This window comes from Mytilus galloprovincialis, chromosome 4, assembly GCF_965363235.1.
Source record: "Mytilus galloprovincialis chromosome 4, xbMytGall1.hap1.1, whole genome shotgun sequence".
NCBI classification, from domain to species: Eukaryota; Metazoa; Mollusca; class Bivalvia; order Mytilida; family Mytilidae; genus Mytilus; species Mytilus galloprovincialis.
The window spans coordinates 67,410,470-67,436,441 of record NC_134841.1 but is presented as its reverse complement, the minus strand read 5'-3'; the positions used below and the strand labels follow the sequence as shown (position 1 = coordinate 67,436,441).

The window sequence follows — 25,972 nt, the reverse complement described above, 5'->3', positions numbered from 1 at the left end:
TTTGTTTGGTTGTGTTGTTGTTGTTTTTGGCTTACAATGTATTCCAAATTTCCATTCTCAATTTTATATTGGCGAAATTATAGAAATCATCACTAATTCGTTGATCTATACGATGTGTATGTGTCTAAACTAACTAACGACATATGTAATACGTATTTAATACAAATCTGATCTACAATAGAAAATAGTAAAGATTCTTAAAATGGTGTAAGACTTTTATAACTGTCAATATATGTCATAGGCAGTTCAGTGGTTTTAAAGAAATTTGGTGTAACGAAAGACGACATCTATAGCAATTTTAGCAAAATTTCTCTAAAGCTATTAATCTGACTAGGACAAATATTGACAGTTATGCTTGAATAATCAGTATTTCAAACAAAATCAAAATTACATTCAGTTTATTTAGCAAAATTCTCTTCTAATTGACAGATATGCTTGAAATGTTGTTGTTTACCATTTAAGTTTACATTTGTATTCTAACATGACGCCCTTCAAACGCTTTGAGTACACACCCGTGGTAAAATATGAATATTTTGCATTGGCTGTTCCGATCGTACTCCCACGTCATATGTTTTTTTTTATGAATGAAGTACCCGACGTCATAGAATAATGACGTAATAATTTAAGCATTTTACGGGAAATTACACGCTTCTGATACTGAAAATCATCAAAACAAGGAAACGTAAACAAACGATGCTAAAATGTGGTATTATTAAATTTTTTATAAGTAAATTATCATTAAAATTCATCCAAATCTATCTAAATACGTTATTGTAAATAGTTTGAGCATGTCACTAATTCTGTTTGCTCCGTTCTTTTACGCCAATCTAAAAGTGCGTTAATTTATGGGAACGGCAAATATTTGCCTACACTTAGAGCGCTTCGATCCAAAAGAATTGCCGTATTTGTCCTATTAGAATCGAAATAATTCATGGGGGCTTGAATATATCTAGATTTTACCACGGGTTGTCCCTTTATGCCGATATTTTACCCCTCGCTATCGCTCAGGGTAAAATATTTGTCATAAAGGGCCAACCCGTGGTAAAATCACGATCTATTCAAGCCCCATGAATTATTTCTTAATCAACCTCAACTGTTTTTTGCAAATAAGATGAATATTTGATCAGTTATAAGTCCTAGTCCTATAATATAAGACTCTGCAGGTTCATAACATTTATATTCCACGTTTTTTATCGATTTTTTTTTTGCTATCAATGTTGAACCGCAGAGTCTTATAACATCCATCCATTTTCTCGTAGTGGATTCCCAACGAATTTTTGTGGGAACTTTGAACGACAATTTGACAATGTTTTCGACAGTTTTAAGTTTACTTATGTCATTATCCTTACAAATGAACATCTCAAATAATAAATAAAATGTCTTACCTTATCATATGATGGATTTATATCCCTTTTTGAACCACTTTTCAAACTGCCCTTTTTTTCCTGTTAATAAGTTTTATTAACCATGAAACCCAAAGTTTCCAAAATAATTTATAGAAACACCAAATATAAAAAGAATTGTGTTTCGAATCGCCAAAGATGTATGTTAATGACTCCAGTCGACTATACAGAAAGATAAGACGTGTATAAAATGTACCGAATATACAGAACTCAAAGCACATACTTACAAAACAAGAATGTGTCCCCAGTATATATCATTTTCTATATTCAGTGAGCCGTCAAATTTGGGTAAAAACTCAAATTTGGCATTAAAATTAGAAAGCTCATATCATAAGGAACATGCGTACTAAGTTTCAAGTCGATTGGACTTCAACTTCGTCAAAAACTACCTTGACCAGAAACTTTAACCCAAAGCGGGACAGACGGACGGACGCACAGACCAGAAAACATAATGCCCATCTACTATCGTAGGTGGGGCATAAAAACATCATAAATAAATACATGAGTGTTAAATGTATAAATACCGAGCTTCGTCGTATAGCAATGAGAATTCATACACAACAATTCAGTCACTCGGATGCGTTGAAAACCGATTGGTGGCCTTCGGCTGTTTTCTGCTCTTTTGTTTGGTTGGGTTGTTGTTGTTTTTTGATTATTCCAAATTTCCATTCTCAATTTTATATTCGCAAAATTATGGAAATCATCACTAACTGGTTGATCTATACGATGTGTATGTGTCTAAACTGACTAACGACATATTTAATACGTCTTAGGTTGTGACTTACAATTTACATCCTCTGGTCTGCTAAGTATCAGAAATGACCTATTCCCGAATAAGAATGTTTTGCCGAGTTAGAATTCGCATTGCTATTCGAATTCATTTATATTTTTAATGTTATGCAGCTTTATGCACCGTTTATTTGTTTAAACACAGTTTGAATTCAGAAGAAAAACCGACAATAATTACACCATAAAACTAACACAGTTTTATATCAATTATTAATATTGATGTAATGGTTAGAAAATACACGAAATAACACTATAACACACTTCATTCCAATTTTATGCTCTATTTTCAAAAGTTAACCGGTGACGTCACTTTTTTTGGGTGTTAATACATTCTTGTGACTCACAGTACATACTTTAACTGTGGTGTACAGGTTTCATGGGAGGTGTTCGTTATTACTTTGTGGTTTACATGTTGTAATGTACTGTTATATTATCTATGTATATATTTCTCTATCCTGAATGTTCTTGTATTTATTTGAACAGTATTCCTGTCACGGTTTTTTTATTATTGTCATATCAGCGGAAGGTTTGGCAAGTCATACAACCAGGCTCAATCCACCATAAAATGTCCTACTCCAAGTCAGAAAATAGTCCGTTTCTATTTATGTTGGCGTTTGTTTTGCAGCAGTTTTTGTTGTTCCAATGTTTTCTTCTTATTGTTGTATTTCCCTCGGTTTTATTTTGTTTTTGCTTAATCGATTTATGACTAAAGAATATCGGTATACTTCTGTTGCCTATTTCTAACATAACTATGCATAACTTCATTTGAGCTGTTTCTGCGTAAGGAGCACACTCCTGTAAACGCAATACCAGAGGGTATGTTATTACTGAGAAATGAGAATTTGTGAATTGTAAAGGTGAAATTATCCCGTTTGTCATAGATTATTGTGTGAAGTCGTACATCTGTGTTAATATTTCTGGGATATTCTTCACTAAGGCATCGGAGTCCTTCCCGTAATCGCAAGAGGAAAAAGAAATATTGAGGAAAAGAATAAAGTTTGAAGCAGCTCTTAATAAACTGAAATTGCATTTTATATTTAAAAGCATCTTATTTCGTGGATGAGGTTTCTAAACGAAATCCAAGAAAAGTGGTACCCCACGAATAATAATTAATCCATATTATTAAGTCCTGTGTTTTGGAGTTATTTCTTTTCCTCTGTTTGTATAAACTATTACATATATTATTATTAAATATTACAATCTTTTATTTATTGTTTGACGATATTATCTACTAACCTTTGCGAACTTCTTGAACCATGGCCATAAAACATCATTTGAGAAATGCGGAGTATGTTCGGGACATCTGTAAAGCTCATCCTGCTGTATCTTTTCTACTTCCACAGAAGAAGTACATATGTCGCCATCGTTGCATGTCACTTTTTGTTTGTATGTTAATTGCAGTCTATATCTTTGTTGAATATTTTCAATTTTTGAACAGAATTCGTCACGAATGTCTACATAATCTTTTTTTATCTCCAAGCTAGTATCCCAAATCCATATCTGAACCGCCACTGTATTTTTTGAAACAGTGACGATAAGTTGTGGACATCCAGGTCCTTCTAAATCAAATACGCCCATTTCTCTATATACAGCATGAACTTTGTAATCTTCATCTTTTACTTTGCTGATTTTGTACTGTCTTATATACCATACAAGAATGTGGAAGAAAAAGGCTGGTGGCAAAAAATTAAATTCGATGCAAAACCAAGAGGTTCTTGTACACCTGTTGCCATCAACTTTAAATAGCTCGCATACTTTTGTTAATGTAGACGATTGCATCATAGATCGCAAAAAATAAAATTTGTTCTTTTCTAAGGTCGTTTTATTTGGTTGTACAATTATGTCAAATTTTTCCATAACTTTCAATAAGTGTTCTTTGTATTGAAAAAACAAGGACCCGGTTTTAGATAAGAACATATCAGTTATCAATTCATTACTTAACTCACCAGTCTGTCGAAAATTCTCCAAATCAGGGTGGTTTACTGTTTTTGTTGCTATTTTGTCTGACACAAGACATCTAAAAGCATCGGCTAACCATTGAGGGTTTAAAATAACATAATCACCAATTTCTTCAAAGAAAATAATGTTACCTACGTTATGTTGAAATTTCAGAAACTCTTTCAACTCTGATTCACTTGCTACATCGAAGGCACTGTTACTTGCAAACTGATAGATTTCTTTGTAAGTTACAATTACGATATTTTTGGATTTTATCTTCTCTATAAAATGCTCCAACAGAATCCATTGTAATGGCTTTTTCTCGCCCCAATTCGACATTTCCTTTGCTGTTTGCAATATTTCATGTCTAATTTTCTGGAAAATCTCGTCGGAGTCTTCTTTATTAGATACAAAAAAGGTGTTCCGATAATGTTTAAACTTTGATTGACTCGCAAGAACGTTATGCAACTGGTTTAAACAGAGTTGTTTGTGGGATTCTTTCTGTGTCTGAAAATATATGACATTACCGTTTTAGTTCTATTTAAAACGAAAAGAGTACACAACAATGTGCTACTGTTACACCTCTGGCATATGTGAGGGGAAGAGTTTGACGCTATAAAATAAGTTTACACAGTCTAATTGAGTCCGTAATTTATTGAGTGTCGTTTGTTTCTGTAAATCATATTTTGATTTTCGTTCATAGATTTGTACATAAATTATGTCCTTAGATTTTCTGTTTGAAATGTTTTACTTTTGGCATTACGGGCCCTTATGTAGCCAGCTATGTGGTTAGAATTTTGCTCATTATTGAATGGCGTAAACAGTTTCAATCCTGGTATCGATGACGATATTCATTTGAAGATGTGGTAAGAATGCCAACATCAAACAGTAAGATATAAAGGGCCCAAAAAATAATTAGTGTAAAACAACTCAAACAAGAAACCTTACGATCTAATCTACTTAAATAAAAAGTAAAAACACAAAAATACTGAACTCCGAGGAAAATTCAAAAAGGAAAATCAAAAATCAAAAGGCAAAATCAAAAGTCCAAACACATCAAACGAATGGATAACAACTGTCATATTCCTGACTTGGTACAGGCATTTTCTAATGTAGAAAATGGTGGATTAAACCTGGTTTTATAGCTAGCTAAACCTCTCACTTGTATGACAGTCGCATCAAATTCCATTACATTGTCAACGATGCATGAACAAAACCAACATACTCAAAGAGTAAAAATGTCAAAAATAGGGGTACAACAGTCAATATTGTGTTATCATCTTAATATCACTACATGAACAACAAATGTAACAAAGTAGCACAAAAAGGCATACATCAAATTTAACAATTGTGTACTTGAAGTTTTTTACCAGCCGAGATCTAACATGAATTGTTCACTCTTCTAAAGCCACATCAAGGTGATTGTTTAAGGTTTTTGTATTCTATAATTCTAAGTTATTGACTATACGGCGTACATTTTTTAGTGCTTTTTTTATATATATATTGAAAAACGAATCCTGCCAAACTTGACGTTTTATCTGAATTCGATCTCCCAAGTATAAGCTTGCTTCCATAAAAAACGAATATTGCCGAATATAGACTAATCAATTCAACCATCGGTGATGAATAACAACTTTAAGTAAACACCCATTAGGGTTTTAGTTGCAATCTATAATATCCGTTGCTGTAACTCTGACGTATACAAACAAAATATATATGTCCTTGTGAATTTATTTCAAAAATCCAGTTACTTCAACAACAACTTCAGAATGCTTGTTGTCTCCAAAGTCTACAATGAAAGGTGGCAAACTCATATAGGTATTAGGACTGGTAAACTTTTTTAAGGTAACATTCAACATTACTCAGCGGTATCTCTTCTTGTCCTTGCGTAAATATCAATCTTATTGTAATGATATTCCAGGACTTCGCTTTTCTACAAGAGTTTCGTCTACGAGTTGTTTCAGCCTGAAATGAATCTATTGATCCATAGCTTCCAAAAGGTAGATTTAAGGTAAATCGAGTGCCCTCAGTCATTTCGTGTTATAAATAAACAGAATACAATCAGTCAAGATCTTTATCAAAACATACAATGTTTTTGAAAAGCTGTAGTTCATTTGTTAGACGTTTCATCGTATATGGGACTATTAAACTTATCACCTGGTTTGTGCTTACATGAGGTAGCAATAAACAGATAGGAAAAAATATTAAAATTTGCACTCATAAATTTTACCATCTCCTTTTCATTGCTTTCTTGCAATATTAAGCTTATTTTTTGTGTCATATATGTGCATATGTTTGTAATCAGATTCTTCCTTAGATTTTATTTCCAGTTTATAAAATGATAAAAAATAATTTCCTTTGGGTGTATCCATGGCAACAGTATACATTTATTTGCTATAACATATTGCTAAAGGGGAGAAAAAATGTCACATATTTCCCCAAAATATGGCTAAAAGTAGAATTTCAAATTTCTGAAACTGTTTCCATATATCATTCAGTAAATCCAATTAAAATCATATGTCTTTCATCTTACTTTTTGGTGAAATTGCGTCAAAAACTTCGTGTAGAAAAAAAGTATTTGTAAGCATTACATTAATTTCTGGACCGATGGCTGGTAATAGCCAATAAAACATGTAAAAAATAATCTTAGTGTTCTTTTAAACCATCTTTGCAGGCTAAATTGGTACACAGCTGTCTAAAAATGAATTTTATTACACAATAACTTTCTTATTTGAAAAATCCATCGGGGCCAAAATGCGAAACCAAACTCCTAACTGAAAACTCGACGGATGTCACAAGTGGAGAAGGACCTGCTTATCCTTCTGGGTGACAGGCATGAGATCCCCGCCTGCTTTATGGTGGGTTTGAGTTGCTCAATCGCGAGTATTCTATGTTGTGTTTTCAAAATTGTGGTTTGTCCTATGGTTTTTCCATGGCATTGTCGGTTTATTGTCGACTTGTGTGTTTGAATGTTACCTTGGTGTCTTCGCCGTCTTTACAACTATCTCTCCATCACATTAAATTGGGTTTGATATATACAAAATCTCACAAATCTGCACCTGAAGATGGAAATAATCTCCGTACATTCGATCTTCCGGAGCACCTGAGCTCACCTATTTTTTGGACTGGGTTCTTGCGCAATACCTATAGTTTTCGGTGTAGTATAATGTGAACTAGTCCTTTTTTGTCATGTTCAGTTTTTCTTCACCTTGTTTTTAAAAAGGTTTGTTACCTTGTACTTGTCGATTCCAGTGCAAACTATAATAACTGGTGGGTCAATATGGTAGTCTGTAGATCTTTCAGAGCGTTTTTCTTCATGACGAAGGCAATGAATTGAATCAAACCAAAAGTTGACGTTATCTGACAAAAAAACCAACATATTATATAATTAAAACAAGGTTAAGCAATTTGAAAGAAATGTATAGGAGGCAATATTACAGCGCCACAATCTATGATACTGAAGCTAGAAATTTGACATTTGTTTTCAACGAAAAGAAGGACTTAAACTTAAGATGAAATGAGATGAATATCGCCTCCGGAACACCATGATTTTTACTTTTTCCGGACTTATAAATAATTTTGAGTAAATTTCATTGGTCACCCGATAAGGATTATAACAGTTTTTGAAGTGGTCTAATTAGTAAGCTAGATTTCTTAAATAATAACAGAAATGGAAGTAAATCATACCCATACTACGAAATGACAAAAGTTTTATGTCAACATATTGACCGAAATAATTTAATAGAATTGTAAAGACTTGCGCTAATATTAACGTACGTTTTAACGATACGGCCGCTATCTTTGTGACGTCACGTTATTGTGATTCTTTTATGTTGATTGAATAGAAACAATGACAGACGTAGTACTATCTTTAACACCTTAGTTAAGCTTACGATAAAAATACATAACGCATCGCAATAGTCTACATTGGTGCCGTGACCAGGACATTAGCCGATTAAAATCATTGACAGCGGGGAATAGAGCAGCGGTGACGAACAGATTCTAAATGCAGTCGAATCAGAAGATATTACTAAAGTTAAAGTTAAAGTTCGAAAATTTAAACAGTTCTTGAAACCCGTGGCACAAACCACATCTTCAATACTATATTCCAACGCCGAAGCGTTTGTTCCGTACACACCAATTTACACACACAAGTCAGTAAATATCAAAATCAAGTTCGACCTCAAGTAAAAACCATCGCCTACCAAAGCTATCATATTGAAAAATCATTTAAAAACTATACACAATTGTTCTACCCATATATTGCAAACATTTGACTTTTTAAACATTTTTTAGGTCAATGTTTGTCGCATGCCTGTAATACAAAGCTACCATTTCTAGTAACAGGAACGGCAACCTATTTTCTAGTCTGTTTATTTTGTTTGAATGGTAAAGGCATTCATTTGTTTTTCTTCAAATTGTTATATTGGTTACCTGTAATAAATAATCGAAAACTATAGGGTCAAAACTATACAGTTTTACTTATTTATGTCTTGTTAAAGCAACTTCATCGGACGCAAATTGATTTTGACATCTAAAACTTAGGATAAACGGAAAAGCAAACACTTTTAAAATCATATGTTTACAAAACTTAAAACACTTATAGTACACTATACACATTTAATATAAAAATGCTTCTTTTTGTAAACAATATTGAAAACACTCTCAATTTTATATAAACAAAAACACACAAATAAAGGCAACAGTTGTATACTGCTGTTCGAAATCCATTAATCGATTGATTAAAAAACGAATCCGGGTTACAAACTCAAACTGAGGGAAACGCATCAAATATTAAAGGAGAAATACAACACAAAAGAAACACAACATTAAAATATAACACACACAGAAACGAACTATAATTTAACAATGGCCATTTCCCTGACTTGGTACTGGACATGTTAAGAAAAAAATGGTGGGTTGAAAACAGTCGAAAAATGAGATACTTTTGTATATTGAAGCTTATTTACCTATGTTTAATGATGTTGTTCGTGTGATTTGAAATTGTGGAAGTTTCAGGTGGTGTAGTCTCGAAACAAAGAATGAACTAACTTTGAAATTGGAAATTACATTTAACAATAAAAGTGAACTTTTGATATGCATGTACACTATCAATATTAATTTATCTCAATTATATAATTAGACTTGTAATGAGTGAACCTACTTTTCCAATTACTCATTTCATAAGCAGCACTTTATGAAATACCTTGATTTGTATTGCTACTTTCAACCTGATATAGTTTGTTTATCTTTTTTTTGTGCGCGATTTAGGTTTACGAGTAAATAGCTACACATTTATAAATCGTTCATCGTGTGCTTTTTATAATAGACCATAATGTTGTATCACAAAAAAACTTATCTTATCTTGAAACATACCTCCAATATCTTTAGAATTTGCAAAACAATGATTTGTAGACTGGTTTACAATATCACCTAGATCTGCTACCAATAAATAAACAGCATAGCTAGTTAAAAATACTTGATGAGTAACGTAAAATTCTTTCTGCCCGGCAAAATCCCATAATCCACACAAGGCATAATCTCCTGATGGCTTTTCGAAATCTATTGAAGATAATAAAGAATATAATATATCTGAAGGTTCGCCTTCCAGTTTAGGTAAAGTAAGCTCATCTGAATTATTTGGGTTCTGGCCGATATCAACAGCAGACTCTTCAGATGACTCTATGGTAATTTTATGGCTACCAGTTGTAGAATGAGGCAAACTTTTAAATTCATTATGCACAAATGACTGTTGTATATCTTTATTTTCATCCTTATTACGAGTCATTGTAACGGCATCCTTTTCTGATCTTTCCAAAGGAATTAAATTAATATTTCCTCGTTCATTATTATCATTTTCGGTTTTCATGACAGTTTCCCGATTAACCAGATCAAACTTCCTGTTATGTGTCCTTTTCAGCCTTTCTAATTTATCATCTATAAGATCTACAAAAAGAAATATAACTAAATATTTTGGAGATTTACAATTAACCAACATTACTAGACGCAACCCACATATTTGAATAAAAACTATATCTTATAAATTGGGCCTTCTTTTACTTAAGCGATCCCAACCCATACAGAGCTATACAAAACTATTCTTAACACCAAACCTGACCTTAACCCATACCTTAACCTAACACTAGCCCTAAAACCTAACCCTAACCTAAAACATCCCTCAACCCTACCATAATCATGAATGAACCTCAACTGTAAATAGAATTGATAATGTAAATGAGGAATGTGTCAAAACGACAACATCCCGACCATAGAAAAGACAACAGCCGAAGGCCACCAATGGGTCTTCAATGTAGCGAGAAACTCCTGCAACCGGAGGCATCATTCAGCTGGCCCCTAAACAAATATGCATACTAGTTCAGTGATGATGGACGTCATACTAAACTCCGAATAATACACAAGTAACTTAAATTAAAAACCATACCAGACTAACTGACCAGAGGCTCCTGACTTGGGACAGGCACAAAATTGCGGCGGGGTTAAACATGTTTTTGAGATCTCAATTCATTCCCCTATACCTCTAGAAAAACAAACGCACAACAATACGCACAGTAGAACTCATTTTAAGAGAAGTCCGAGTCCGATGTTAGAATATGAAACAAAAGAAAATAAACTGTTATCACAGAGATATGTCTTGCCTTTTTGTTATTTTGATTATGCAAATGTTGAAATTCAAATAGCAATACTCTAACATCTGACAAAAGTTATGCAAATTTTCAAAGTCAATGAACTATGACTGAGTTATATGGCTAAACAATCTCCATGTAAATGAAATTTGCCAATGCTAATACAACTGCATACCAAATACCATTGACTTATTATAAGTCGTTCCCAAATCTAAATACAAACATTAACTTGTAAACTATGTAAAAGTTTCAAAGTCAATGGACCATGAATAGGGATGGGACTATATAATATCCATGGACACATTACTTGCAAATGCCAATGAATTTGCATACCAAATATCATTGACTTAAAATAAGCAGTTCATCTTAAACTGATCTAATCACAAACTAATACATGTAAACTAAGAAAAGTTTCAAAGTCATTAGACTGTGATTGAGGGGCAATGCCAAATATTCTTCATAGAAATGAGATATGCCAAAGCTTATACAACTGAATACCAATTAACATTTGCCCTACACTAATGGTTCCCCTTAAACTGATCTAACCACAAACTAATACATGTAAACTAAGAAAAGTTTCAAAGTCATTAGACTGTGACTGAGGGGCAATGCCAAATATTCTTCATAGAAATGAGATATGCCAAAGCTTATACAACTGAATACCAATTAACATTGGCCCTACACTAATGGTTCCCCTTGAACTGACCTAATCACAAACTAATACATGATAACTTACAAAAAAATTCAAAGTCCATAGGCCATGACTGAGGGGGCAGGGCCAAATATTCTCCATGGAAATGAGATGTGCCAATGATTATACAACTGCATACCAAATATGATTGACCTACCACTTGCCGTGCACCATAAACTAGACCTAATCACAAACTAATACATTGTTGATTCCGTCGCCGCCGACGTCGGAAACAGCATACCTATGTCTCGCTTTTTGACTCCGTCAAGGCAAGACAATTAACAAAATAACATGATACATAAATAACAACAGACTACTAGCAGTTACTGACATGCCAGCTCCAGACCTCAATTAAACTGATTGAAAGATTATGTCTTCATCATATGAATATCAATTACAATCCCTCCTGTTAGGGGTTTAGTATTATACCATCATAAAATATATGGAAAGAACATAACCCGTGTCATGCCAACAACTGGTTTTAGAATAACTGTGTTTAATTTCGATGCAAAGACCCAATTAGTGAATCAAGATTAAAGCTAAAATATGCAATCTTTAATGACCTAACAACAGTATCGTAACTATATCCCTTCTTAATAAGTCTGTTTAAAGGTCATGTTAGCTTTTGAGGTGAATACTGATATTTTTGTGCTTTGTAAGGAATATTACCATAAAAGATTGGATGTGAAATACCTGAACGTATAAGATGCATGTCTGCATGTTGAGTTATATTTACGAACTATTACCTTGTACCGATGATACAATTAAGTAAATGTTTTGACTAGTTTGTGATATCGAAAACCCTGGAGTTATTATTTTTCAGTAATACATAAATTTATCTCGATACAATCTAATACGTTGTTACATACACGAGCGAATCTTACAAGTTAAGATATATAAACACCATCAGATGATGACAAGGGAACGTCACCATCCAAAAATGGATAATTAACGATAGGAAATGAAAAATCATCTCTGTAATCATATTTTTTTGTATTAGGCTTCCCGTTAATGATATAGATATCAAGATCGAGGAAAGGGCAGTGGTCATTGTTAGTATAAGCTTTATTTAAAGTAAGTTCAACAGGATACATTTCTTTAGTATACATACTGAAGTCGTCATTATTGAGAGCCAATATATCATCCATATATCTAAAAGTATTGTTAAATTTTTGTATCAAATGTTGTTTCGATGGGTCTTTGCTGATTTTAGTCATAAATGTAACTCATAAAGTATAGGGACCCCTAAAGTAAAAGAAGGCCATAAAGTGATGACTACCGACGGGTACACATAGACCATAATTTTGATTGTATCAACACTTTAAGGATGTAGTTAAAAATAGAATTTACAATTAATACTATAAGTCAGACAAGCATTAGTGAAAGAAGAAAATAAGCTTAAAAAAATTATAGGTTATGGAACTCCTTTTTGCGATATCTGATTTTTTTAAATTCCGGGAAAAGGCTGACTCTGACTTTTACCTTATATTAAGGTAATATCTGCTTACATTTTGGTATTTACCCTTTTATGAGCTATTGAAGTATTCTTTGAAAAGAAAAGTAGGTGATATGGGGCAGACTAGTTTACCCAGTATTGTAGGAATAAACCCAAGAGGTTCAAACATCTGTCAAAAATTCATAAGCCTGACACAAGTTCATCCTTTAAACATTTTGTTTGTAATTATATGTACACTTTATTAACATTTTTATTTTTGAAATGTACATTTTCTACTTGAGTCACTAAAACATTCATTGCAAATATCTATGACCTATTGATTTACAGAAATTTCAAAAACGTTTTCTTCGTAAAAAAAGGTACTTTATTCAGGTGAACATCTGGCGTTGATGATAAACTAAGCCTGCACTGATATCCCTAATGGCAGATCAATTGTTCATTGAACTTCTCTTCACTGATTGGAATGCTTTCTAGTAATTCAATTTGCTTATTATATATATTCTACTGTAACACTGTATTCTATTTGAATATTTGAAAACGGAATCAACAAAAACAAAAGATAGTATGTTACAAATTCATCAATTCAAATAATTCAAGACTGATGAGAACATTCGGTGTTTGTTATTCCGATTCCGAATATAAAACTGAATATGTATCTTTGGAGCCAGGTTGGCTGAGATCTCAATCCTCCCCTTACTCATTTAGCCAATGTAGAATAAAGAACCACAGAGCAATACGCACAGTAAAACTCAGTTTAAAAGAAGTCCGAGTCCGATGATAGAAAAGGTAACAAAAGAAACAAAGCAAAATGACAATGATACATAATTTAACAAAGGACTACTAGCAGTTTCTGTCATGCCAGCTCCAGACCTAAATTAAACTGATTGAAAGATTATGTCTTCATCACATGAAAATCAAGTACAATCCCTCCCGTTAGAGGTTTAGTATCATACAAAGTCTATGCTGTGAATACAGTAATTAAAAAGGCAATACAAAGTATTTCTTTATGAAAACAATTAATGATGAATGTTTTTTTTATAGAAACTTGAGTTATTAGAACATATTAAATTGAATTTATAAAAGATGTTTTAACTTAAAAGTAAGTTAGCAGTTCAAATCTGTGATTTTTTAAAATAAAGATGAAATAATAAATGTTAATCATGTTAATATTCATTCGTGTATTTATGTTCACATGTTAAAAGTAGGAACAGTCGTAAAACTCATAAAATCGGCTACAAGTCTACAATGCTCGTAATAAATAATACGCACAACAATATCAGATTCTATAACTACAAATCTCCTTGCTCACCTTTTCCTATTAACCATTCGCCATTTTCAATATTTATTTTACACCTCCTGACAACAATATCTATTCCATCCGTGCTCGGTTCTTTTTCATTGAAATCTTCTTTCAAAAGACGTCTCATCAGGCTGGTTTTACCAGCAGATTCCTTTCCAACTATCATGACTTTAACAAAGTAACGTTGCTCCAATTCCTTGTCTTTAATTAATTTCGCGTATTTTTCAGAACGGGCATTATTCTTCTTCTCTCCTTCTGGTGGTTCTGCTGTAAAGAATGATTTTAATTAAAGTGTACAGTTTGGATATGCATTAACTAATAACACAACAGGAATTATTTTCTATTGTAAATGTACCCGGAATACTGGCTACTGGGATGACGATGATAACGAGTGCAATTAGACTGGTTGCAGAAATTGGCGATTCCAACGATAGTCAAATGAAATCAACTTCACTGGTAGAAGTTTTATGCGGTAGTAAACGATTTCCTAATTGCAAGATGGAGAACATGTAGTTTTACAAATTAGCGGATCATGTTGTCGCCCGAGACTGCCTGAATCTCGATAAAAGTCAAAACTTCAGAAAAACATACATAAATAAAAAGTTATGCTAAGTTAAAATTTCATCATAGAAACGCATTTACAATATGAATATGGACAAACATACAAATAGCACTTAAAGCGTTAATAAAATAAGATAAATAAATACGAATTAAAGACATATGTTTGAACAAAATATTTTTTACGTAATGAATAAAAAATATATTCTTTAAAATTAGATTATATGTAATATATAACGTTTTTAAAGATTCTTATCCAATTTGAAAGTGGATCCAATTAGATTGACAGACCCATATTGCAAATCAAATGATTTCGATAAAATAACAAACAGTTTAACATCTAGGAACGACAATTCATGACCAAGCATTTTATTGGTGACCACAAATTTATGAAAGAATTCAGCGCTTTCACTGCTTATCCATTTTGATCGTACCATTTCAGTTTTAGCTGACTGAGATAGCCAATAAAAAGCTTTAAAAAGCTTAAAAGGTAATGATTAACTGGTAAACTGTTTTATTGTACATTTTTCGGCAATTTTTATATTTCCCCTTTGATACAATACCTTATATTGTTTTGCCACAATAAAAAAATAACTGCATTTGTTTTATACTGTGTTTTTTTTTTGCTTAATATTTTTTGTTGATAAAGTCAGTATCAAAAACAAAAATGTCATTATTTTGTATTAATGTTATTATACGATTGGCATCACAGCCAATGTTAGTCAGTATAAGAAAATTTGCGGTTATGAAAACTGGTGCAACGGGATAAATTTTAAATAAATGTGTTTAGCCAATGATCATTTGTCGGGATTTTTTAAATTAAATTTGTACTTAAAGAGGGGCGAAAAACTAGAGGGACAGTTAAAACTCATAGATCGAAAATAAACTGACATTACGCCATGGATAAAACAAAAAGACAAACAGAAAAATAATAGTACACAAGACAGAACTTAACTGTTCGTTATATGTCACCGAAAACGTGATAAACAAAATACTCTAAATGCCTGCCTTTTTACAACTAAATGGAAAATACTCTTTTACATAGAGTATGCACTTACTTTTGATCTTTTGTCGTGGATTTTTTAGTAGCATATACATTCCTACAGCAGCTGAAATGAAAGATCATACATTGGTATATACAAATAGAAGAAGTTAACAAATGTGATTTCGAAAAACTTAAGTTTGAAATGCACGCACAAAATCATGTACAAAAACAAAAACAAAAGATAGACATTAAGCAGCAACCACAAAACACCACACAGTAAACCAAATACTGAGCACCGGGAACCCCAATAATCATTTTACTCATTTGCCCCGGATTTGTCATCAGTTTGTGCTCCACAATTTAACAAAACATAGATATATCTGTAACTAAGGGTGCATTTCTTTCTAACCAAAATTTTGTAAACGTTGTGTGGCGTTTGTTATAGTTTGCTAAAAGCTACAAACGTAGAAACAAATACATCGTTTAATCAGTGTTTTCTCACCCTCTTTGAATTTTCAATTATGCATACACATGTTGTTGGTAAATAGGCTTATTGTGCGGTTATAATTGAATCAACCAACATACATAATAAATTTCAAGACTTTACACTGTGTTTTCTATTTCATATGTATGAAAGTTTGTTGCCTATAATTAAGATTATTACTAACAATGTTTCGGGAATTTTTGCTTATAATGTTAAAGCATGCGTCCCTCTTCAAAAGTCTCCCAACTATTGACTTGTTTTAGCAAGTTTTTCTTTTGTATTTGTGTTACGTTAATACGCTATGATAGGCACTAGGGTGAACATTTCACTGCATTGTTTGTCTTTCTACAGATTGTTTCAATGGTTTTTTTTATAATTTGACTTAAATGCAAGGTTAAAGTTAGAAACAAATGTAGCGTTTGTACTAACAGACGATGAACGACAAACTGTAGACGCATTTGTAGCGAGTGCATAGTTTGTCAAAATTTATGTAAACGTTACTTGTTTGGTTTTATAAATATTTTGATATGAGCGTCACTGATGATTCTTATGTAGACGACACGCGCGTCTAGCGTACTAAATTATAATCCTGGTACCTCTGATAACTAATTGCAAACGTATGTTAGAAACGAAAGATCAAAACATGTGCTCGTTTAGTCGTTTGCATCGTTTGTGTTAGAAAAAAAATGTACTCTTAAATAAATATGTTTTTATCGATTATCTGGTCATCATGAACAGAACATTATTAACATATGAATGATTTTGAGGTCAAATGTTATGTCGCAAAATCTGTCCGAACATATAAACTAAACCCCTTTTCGAATCAGCTGAACAGGGTTTGGTACCATCATTTATAACACGAGGGTAAAAAGAATTACGAATGAAAATTAAAGACCTATCAAAATTGTTAGCTGCATGGAAAATATTTTTTTGGAAAATAAAATTTTGTTAAAATGAAAATCATTTAGGATTTAGCAAAGGATATCCGGCAATATTTAGTATCTTAGTATTTCATATTTTTTTTTTTATCTATGAAAGAGGGACGAAAGATACCAAAGGGACAGTCAAACTCATAAATCTAAAACAAACTGACAACGCCATGGCTAAAAATAAAAAAGACAAACAGAAAAACAATAGTACACACGACACAACATAGAAAACTAAAGAATAAACAACACGAACCCCACCAAAAACTAGGGGTGATCTCAGGTGCTCCGGAAGGGTAAGCAGATCCTGCTCCACATGTGGCACCCGTCGTGTTGCTTAAGTGATTACAAATCCGGTAAATAGTCTAATTCGGTAGGTCATATTCATGAAAGGGAAGGGGATTGTAGTTACGACGTAAGGAACATATCCGATATCATTTGTGAAACGGTTATTCCATAACGGTCAACCAACTCGTGATGGCGTCCGTAAAATTTACGAAGGGATGATTTCAACTTCACCATTTGGAACTCTTGGTTTAATAGCTTCCTTGTGAGCAGCAAACCTCTATCAAGAAAATCATGATAGTAAATGCAAGCACGGGAATATCGTATCAATTGGGAGATATATACCCCGTATGCAGGTGCTGCTGGAATGTTGCTACTTAGAAATGGAAAGTTCACAATTGGAAAGCTGAAATCATCTCTTTTGTCGTAAAGTTTTGTTTTCAACCGACCCTCATTGTCAATTTCTAGATGTAAGTCAAGATATGAAGCCGACTTAACTGTATCTGTAGTATCCTTTATCTCTAGTTCGATTGGATAGATGCGTTCCACATAGTCACCAAATTTTGAATTGTTTAGTGAAAGAACATCATCTATATAGCGGAAAGTAGAGTTAAAGGATATTGCTAACTTCTTATCTTTCTTCCTAAGAAGTTCCTGCATGAAGTCAGCCTCATAATAATAAAGAAACAAGTCGGCGAGTAGAGGGGCACAGTTTGTTCCCATTGAAAGGTGCGAGGGAAAAAAATATTTTTGTGCTTTTATAGACTTCGCAAAAGCCTTTGACACAGACTGCCGATCTGGTTTATGACATTATCTACTGGAGAATGTTATCAGTGGGAATATGAATTATGCCAATGTAAATATGTATAGCAACCTGTAATCGATAATTATTTAATGTTTGTGCGATTTCATAGTATGTTCACCGTTACGTAGGCGTATGTCAAAGCGAAAGTCTCTTTTTATTATTTTCTTTTGATATCAATGATAATGAACAATTTTTACACGATAATGTAAAATCAGTATTCGATGATATAGGAATTAAGCTAGACTTCTATTTAAATTTGTTACTAATTCTGAATAAAGATGACACAGCTCTACTTGAAGAGTCAAAATTTACTTACAAAAAAAGCTTGACCCTTTGTATAAGTTTTGTGAACTTTGTTATTTGAAGGTGTATGTGAAGAAAAGCAATATTGAAATTTTCATTATCAAATATAGATTTCAAATATGATAATACTGCTTTAGAAATTGTAATTGAGTTGACATACGCTAGTGACAAGGTATTAATAAACATGGAAATCAACATCAATATAAAAAAAGAGATGTAGTATGATCGCCAATGAGACAACTCTTCACAAGATACCAAAATGACACAGAAATTAACAACTATTGGTCATCGTACGGCATTCAACAATGAGCACAGCCCATACCGCATAGTCAGCTATTAAATTTCCCGAAAGGACAATGTAATACAATTCAAACGAGAAAACTAATGAACGAAAAACAAATATGTAACACATAAACAAACGACAATCACTGAAGAATGTTGCGGGGTTAAACATGCTAGCGGGATTCCAACCCTCCCCTAACCTTGGACAGTTGTATCACAGAACAACACAAGAACGAACTATAAAAATCAGTTGTAAAAGGCTTACCTCATCAGATGGATAAAAATACAAGTGGATGTGGACGGGTACTTATACATCCCAACAACAAAGAACTTGAACATCCCAACATCAAGTTTAGAATACCTCCATTTCTTCTTACCGCTTAATTTCATGATCTTAGATTATTTTTTTATTTGATATAACTATGTTTTTTTCTTCTTTTTAGTTGATTTTTTTCATATTCAACAATGATTTAAAGACATAATTTGTGCATTATAACTTACTTTAAGAAACAAATTGCAAACACCTGATAGTATGACTAAACCTTTTCATGTTATTTAAAAATGAAAACTTGGGAACTAAGCTTATTCTATGTATGCATGGACGAAGGCAACTAGTGTTAACTTAGTCCATTCATGCATGAACTTTCTTTACATAGACATTTGAAATTATTCAAGTAGACTTAGTCCATGCAAGTATGGACTATGTTAACGTTAGTTGCATTCGTCCATGCATGCATGGAGTAAGTTTAGTTCTCAAGTTTTCATTTCTATATAACATGAAAAGGTTTAGTCATACTATCAAGTATTTGCACAAAATGTCTTTAAAGCATAATAAGTAGGTTGAATATGAAAAAATTAACTAAGAAGAAAAACATTATAGCAACATAAAAAATAATCTAACTAACATCATGAAATTAAGCGGTAAGAAGTTATGCAGGTTTTCTAAACTTGGTGTTGATTTCCAGTTTTATTTAATACCTCGTTTAGTGTTAATTTTTCTAGAACAGGAGGTTTTTTGCATCAAAGAAAAATAAGAAAAGAAGCAAACAGAAAAAAGTCACATATAAGCCAAACAAGATGTTATCCGCGTGGTTGTCGTTTGTTTATGTTTCTCATATTTGTTTTTCGTTCATTTTTGGTACATAAATAAGGCCGTTAATTTTTTCGTTTGAATTGTTTTACATTGTCATTTCGAGGCCTTTTATAGCTGACTATGCGGTATTGGCTTTGCTCATTGTTAAAGGCCGTACAGTGACCTACAGTTGTTAATTTCTGTGTCATTTTGGTCTCTTGTGGAGAGTTGTCTCATTGGCGATCATACCGCAGCTTCTTTTTTTTTTATATTGGTAGATATCCTTTAGCTACTAAAATCAAGTTGTGGGTTTTAGATTGCTGGTTTAAACTTCTGTTAGGAAAGCAAGCAGCACGTCCGGTTATTTTGTATGATTATGCATATAAAAAGTATGTGATAAATATTCCATGTATTAATAATATCAAATCTATTCTAGATAGTTGTGAATTGTCATATGTATGAAATGCATGATAATTTGTCAGTATGCATGGTTATATCATAATGTTAAAGTTAGTGTTATTGACCAATTTAAACAAAATTGGCACTTCGTCTTCATAGAATCGTCAAAAGCAAATCATTGTCGTTTATTCAAAAACAATGTTGAAAGAAAATATTACAAAATCCTAGATGACAAAACATTTCTCTAATTCTTACACGATTTATCCTTTTCCTTAAGGACGTACTTATGTGAGGTTTTCGAATTTGTGTCAGATGTTCGAACTCCTTGGTGTTTTTCCATACGATACCAGGTAAAATATTTTGCCCTATAACACCTATTTATTTCTTAATAGAAGACTAAATAGCTTATAAAAGGTTATTTAACAAAATTAAAGCAGATTTTAGATTTTTTTTCTATTGATTTGAGACCCAAATAATACCAACACAAATATAAGGTAAAAGTCCGAGTCTTTTCCCGCCATATTTTATCAATCACATATCTAGAAAAGGAGCTCCATGGCCTATCAATAGTTTTAGTTTATTTTGATCCTTAACTAATACTCTTCAAGCTTATAGTATCAATTTCAATTTTTTAGTTTATTTAATTTCACCTAAGATCACATAAGTACATCCTTAACTGTTGATTATTGATATTTATTTAAATTTTGTGCTATTTTCACGTTTTGAGCGATAAGAAAAATATTTATCATCACTAGTGAAATATCTGTTCTCAGCAAATAAATAAGATAAAGAATAAATAATTATGACGATCAGAATTTTCTTGATTTTTTTCTAAAATTCTGATGTACAAATATCCTTATATAATGTGCCAATTTACTTACATGACATGCAAATAGGCTTATATGGTGTGCAAAAAGTAAAATAACAAAAATACCGAACTCTGAGGGTAATCCAAAACGGAAACTCCATAATCAAATTGGAAAGACAATAGCTCAAAACACATCAAACGAATGAATTGCACAATTGTACTTATATGAAGTTCAAAGATCCTTATATGATGAACACATACAATTATGCCATGCGCATTTCCCCTGATATGATATGTAGACATCTTTATATGAGGTGGTTATGACATTATATTATGTGCTTGTAAAAAAGGCAGAAGTATATCGCTGTTCGAAATTCACAAATCGATTGAGAAAAAAAAACAACTCCGGGTTACAAACTAAAACTGAGGGAAACACATCAAATATAAGAGGAGAACTACTACACAATAGAAACACAACACTAAAATGTATCACACACAAAAACGAACTATAAAAATGGCCATTTTCCTGACTTGGTACAGAACATTATAAGAAAAAAATGGTGGGTTGAACCTGTTTTTGCCGCCAGCTAAACCTCGCGCTTTTATGGCAATGTTAAATATAACATTAAAATAACAACATTACATGACAAGACTTCAGTACACATAAATGCATTCAGGACAAAGAAATACACAAATAAACATTAAAATAGGACATTTCGACATGCTAATAGTTATCAAGGTACCAGGCTTATAATTTGATACACCATGCGTGCGTTTCGTCTACATAAGACTCTCTAGAGACGCTCAAATGAAAGTAGTAAAGAAAGCCAAACAAGTACAAAGTTGAAGATCATGTGTGACCCAAAATTCCAAAAATGGTGCCCAATACGGCTAAGGGTATCTATGCCTGGGATAAAAAAAAGCCTATGTATTAAGAATAATTCTCACTTTTGCAAACAGTAAATTTATAAAAATGACCATGAAATAGATGCTCTTGTCACCACCGAAGTGGTGACTTACCACAGAATAAAAATAAACACGTATTAAAAACAAAACACGAAAGCACATAATAGTTATCAAAAGTACCAGGATTATAATTTAGTACGCCAGATGCGCGCTTCGTCTACATAAGACTCATCAGTGACGCTCATATCAAAATAGTTATAAAGCTAAACAAGTACAAAGTTGAAGATCATTGATGATCCAAAATTTCAAAAAATTGTGCAAAATACGGCTAAGGTAATCTATTCCTGGGACAAGAAAATCCTTAGTTTTTCGAAAAATTCAAAGTTTTGTAAACAGGAAAATTATAAAAACGACCATATGATTGATATTCATGTCAACACCGAAGTGCTGACTTCTGGGCTGGTGATAACCTCAGGGACGAAACGTCCACCAGCAGTGGCATCGGCCCAGTGGTGTAAATAGTTATCAAAAGTACCAGGATTATAATTTTGTACGCCAGACTCGCGTTTCGTCTATATAAGACTCATCGGTGACGCTCATATCAAAATAGTTATACAGCCAAACAAGTACAAAGTTGAAGATCATTGATGATCCAAAATTCCAAAAAGTTGTGCCAAATACGGCTAAGGTAATCTATTCCTGGGACAAGAAAATCCTTAGTTTTTCGAAAAATTCAAAGTTTTGTAAACAGGAAATTTATAAAAACGACCACATAATTGATATTCATGTCAACACCGAAGTGCTGACTACTGGGCTGGTGATACCCTCAGGGACGAAACGTCCACCAGCAGTGTCATCGACACAGAGGTGTAAATAAACAGTACAAAATAACCTTGCATTGTCACCTACAAAATAACGCTACGCTACAAAATGACATCACAGGTAAAAGTGACGTCACGATAATTTTAGAAGAGTTTGATATAGTTCAAAATCAGGTTTGTAATTATGATATTAATGTATAATTATAGAATTGTGTTAACAACCAGTTAATTAATTGTTTTATCTAGCTATGTAGGTATTAATTTCATAAATAAAACAAACTAAAATCTTATAAATGAACATTGGTGATGAGTTATCTTTAATTTTACATATGAATAGAATATAAAAAAAACTAGAACCGCGAAATCACATTCAGCAAAACAGTCAAATTCGGGAATAGGTCACGTTCAGTACTTAAAAGACAAGATGACGTTAATGGTAAACAACAATCTAAGACGTGGTAAAAATGTCCTTTGTTAGTTTAGACAGAATCACATCGTATGGATCAACCATTTCATGATGGTGCCCATAAAATTTAAGGTGTATTTTTTTCGTTCCTCCGCATAACTTTGTAGGAGCAGTTTCTGCGTAAGGAGAACACGCCTATATATGAAGTCAGTATAGTGTGAACATGCACGAGCATAACTTATCAACTGTGATATGTAAACACCATACGAAGGGGCAGAGGGTATTTTATTGCTGAGAAATGGGAAATTGATAATTTGAAAAAAAGAGGGAGGAAAGGAACCCGAGGGACAGTCAAACTCATAAATCGAAAATAAAATTACAACACCTGGCTTAAAATTAAAGAAGACAAACAGACAAACAATAGAACATATGACACAACAAAGAAAACTAAAGAATAAGCCACACAAACCCCACCAAAAACTAGGGGTGATCTTAGGTGCTCCGGAAGGGTAAGCAGATCCTGCTCAACATGTGGCACCCGTCGTGTTGTTTATGTTATAACAAATCCTGTAAATAGTCTAATTCGGTAGGTCACATTCATGAAAGGGAAGAGGATTGTAGTTACGACGTAAGGAACATATCCGATATTTTTTGTGAAACGGTTATTCCATAACGGTCAACCAACTCGTGATGGCGTCCGTAAAATTTACGAAGGAATGATTTTAACTTTACCATTTGGAACTCTTGGTTTAATAGCTTCCTTGTGAGCAGAAACCCTCTATTAAGAAAATCATTATATGAAATGCAAGCTCGGGAATATCGTATCAATTGGGAGATGTATACCAAGTATGCAGGTGCTGCTGGAATGTTGCTACTTAGAAATGGAAAGTTTACAATTGGAAAGCTGAAATCATCTCTTTTGTCGTAAAGTTTTGTTTTCAACTAACCCTCATTGTCAATTTCTAGATGTAAGTCAAGATAAGTCAAGACATAAGGCCGACTTAACTGTATCTGTTGTATCCTTTATCTCTAGTTCGATGGGAAAGATGCGTTCAACATAGTCACCAAATTTTGAATTATTTAGTGACGGAATCTCAATAGCGGAAAGTAGAGTTAAAGGATATTGCTAACTTCTTATCTTTCTTCCGAAGAAGTTCCTGTATGAAATTTTTATAATAATAAAGAAACAAGTTGGCAAGAAGAGGGGCATAATTGGTTCCCATTGGAATGCCGACTGTCTTTTGAAAAACACGTCCTCCGAACGTAACCCATATGTTGTCAATAAAAAAAATCAAGCATCTTGATAATGTCAGTTTCAGAGAATTTTTTGTTTGAATCAGAGTGATCCTTTACAAAGTAGGATTTATCCCTCCCTAAGACAAGATACTTGTATCTACGTTGGCCATTCTTTTTTATGAAACAAAGCAATACCAACTCTTTAGATTTGTCTTTTAGTTTGGAATGTGGAATACTTGGGTAAAGTGTAGAAAAGTCAAAAGTTTTAATACTATTGCAAGATGAAAGAGAGTTAGATGGTAAGTACTCTAAAAGATCTTTGGAATTTTTAAGTATTCAAATCGTCCCGTTTGTCATAGATTTTAGTGTGAAGTCGTCCATCTGTGTTAATATTGAGAAAGAGATTTAGGTATGAAGCTGTTCTGCTTGTATCAGTAGTATCCGTAATTTCAAGTTCACTGGGATATATGAGATGGAAGTATTGGCTGAAATATGGGGTATTCAGTGATAGAACATCATCAATATATCGGGAAGTAAAATTAAAGAATTTCTCAAGGTGCTTTTTCTTTTTGTCTTTTAGAAGGTTCTGAATGAATTCTCTTCATACGAGTACAAAAACAAATCGGTCAATAGGGTTGCACAATTAGTACCCATTGGAATACCGACTGTCTGTTGAAATATAAATCTTCTAAACTCAAAAAATATTTGTCGATAAAAAAGGCCAGCATTTCGATAATATAAACTTCAGTATATTTTCGGATAGATTCAGTGTAGTTCTTCACAAAATGTGAATTTATAGTGACCCAAAACAGGAAATTTAAATCTACGATTCCTATTTTTATAGAAACAACTCTGTATAATGAGATGGTGAAGTCGATCTTACAACTGAGCATGGGAAATAGTAGTGTAAAGCCAAGTCACAGTAATAATGTGCAATCGTTAACGTATACTTACGGATATATAATAAAACTGATATCAAAACACTAACGAAGGCTTGGGTACGATAGTCATCTGAAATTATATATTAATGCAACTTTTAATAGTGAAATGAATTATCTTAGACACGTTGTAATAAGTAACATCACATATTTAGCAAAAATAATGACGATTTACTAAAATATTTAATGGATCCAAAACATACACTATATACATTCAGCTGTCATTTGCATAAAAAACGCACGGCGAATAATGGCAATTAAAGCACACGTGGCTCTTAGAACAAGGTAAGCTTATACACTCATTTGACTGCATATGATATATATTTTTTATAGATTGGTTTATATCAATAAACTCACCATAGATACCAGAATTAAAGCTTGTATTTAAGCGAGACGCGCGTTTCTTCTACAAAAGACTCATCAGTGACGCTCGAATCCAAAAAAGTTAAAACGGCCGAATAAAATACAAAGTTGAAGAGTATTGAGGACCAAAATTCCGAAAAGTTTTGCCAAATACAGCAAAAGTAATCTATTCCT

The 25,972-nt window shown here is 32.8% G+C and overlaps 1 long non-coding RNA gene across 1 annotated transcript; it reads right to left on the bottom strand.

Annotated features, from left to right (window-relative positions):
- Nucleotides 1–433: 433 nt before the first annotated feature.
- On the bottom strand, nt 434–14,482 carry LOC143070723 (uncharacterized). The gene is made up of 5 exons (XR_012976662.1): nt 14,231–14,482; nt 9,507–10,076; nt 7,363–7,490; nt 3,429–4,637; nt 434–1,445 (listed from the first exon to the last, which is right to left on the bottom strand). It is a non-coding gene; the product is annotated as an uncharacterized LOC143070723 (long non-coding RNA).
- Nucleotides 14,483–25,972: the final 11,490 nt, after the last annotated feature.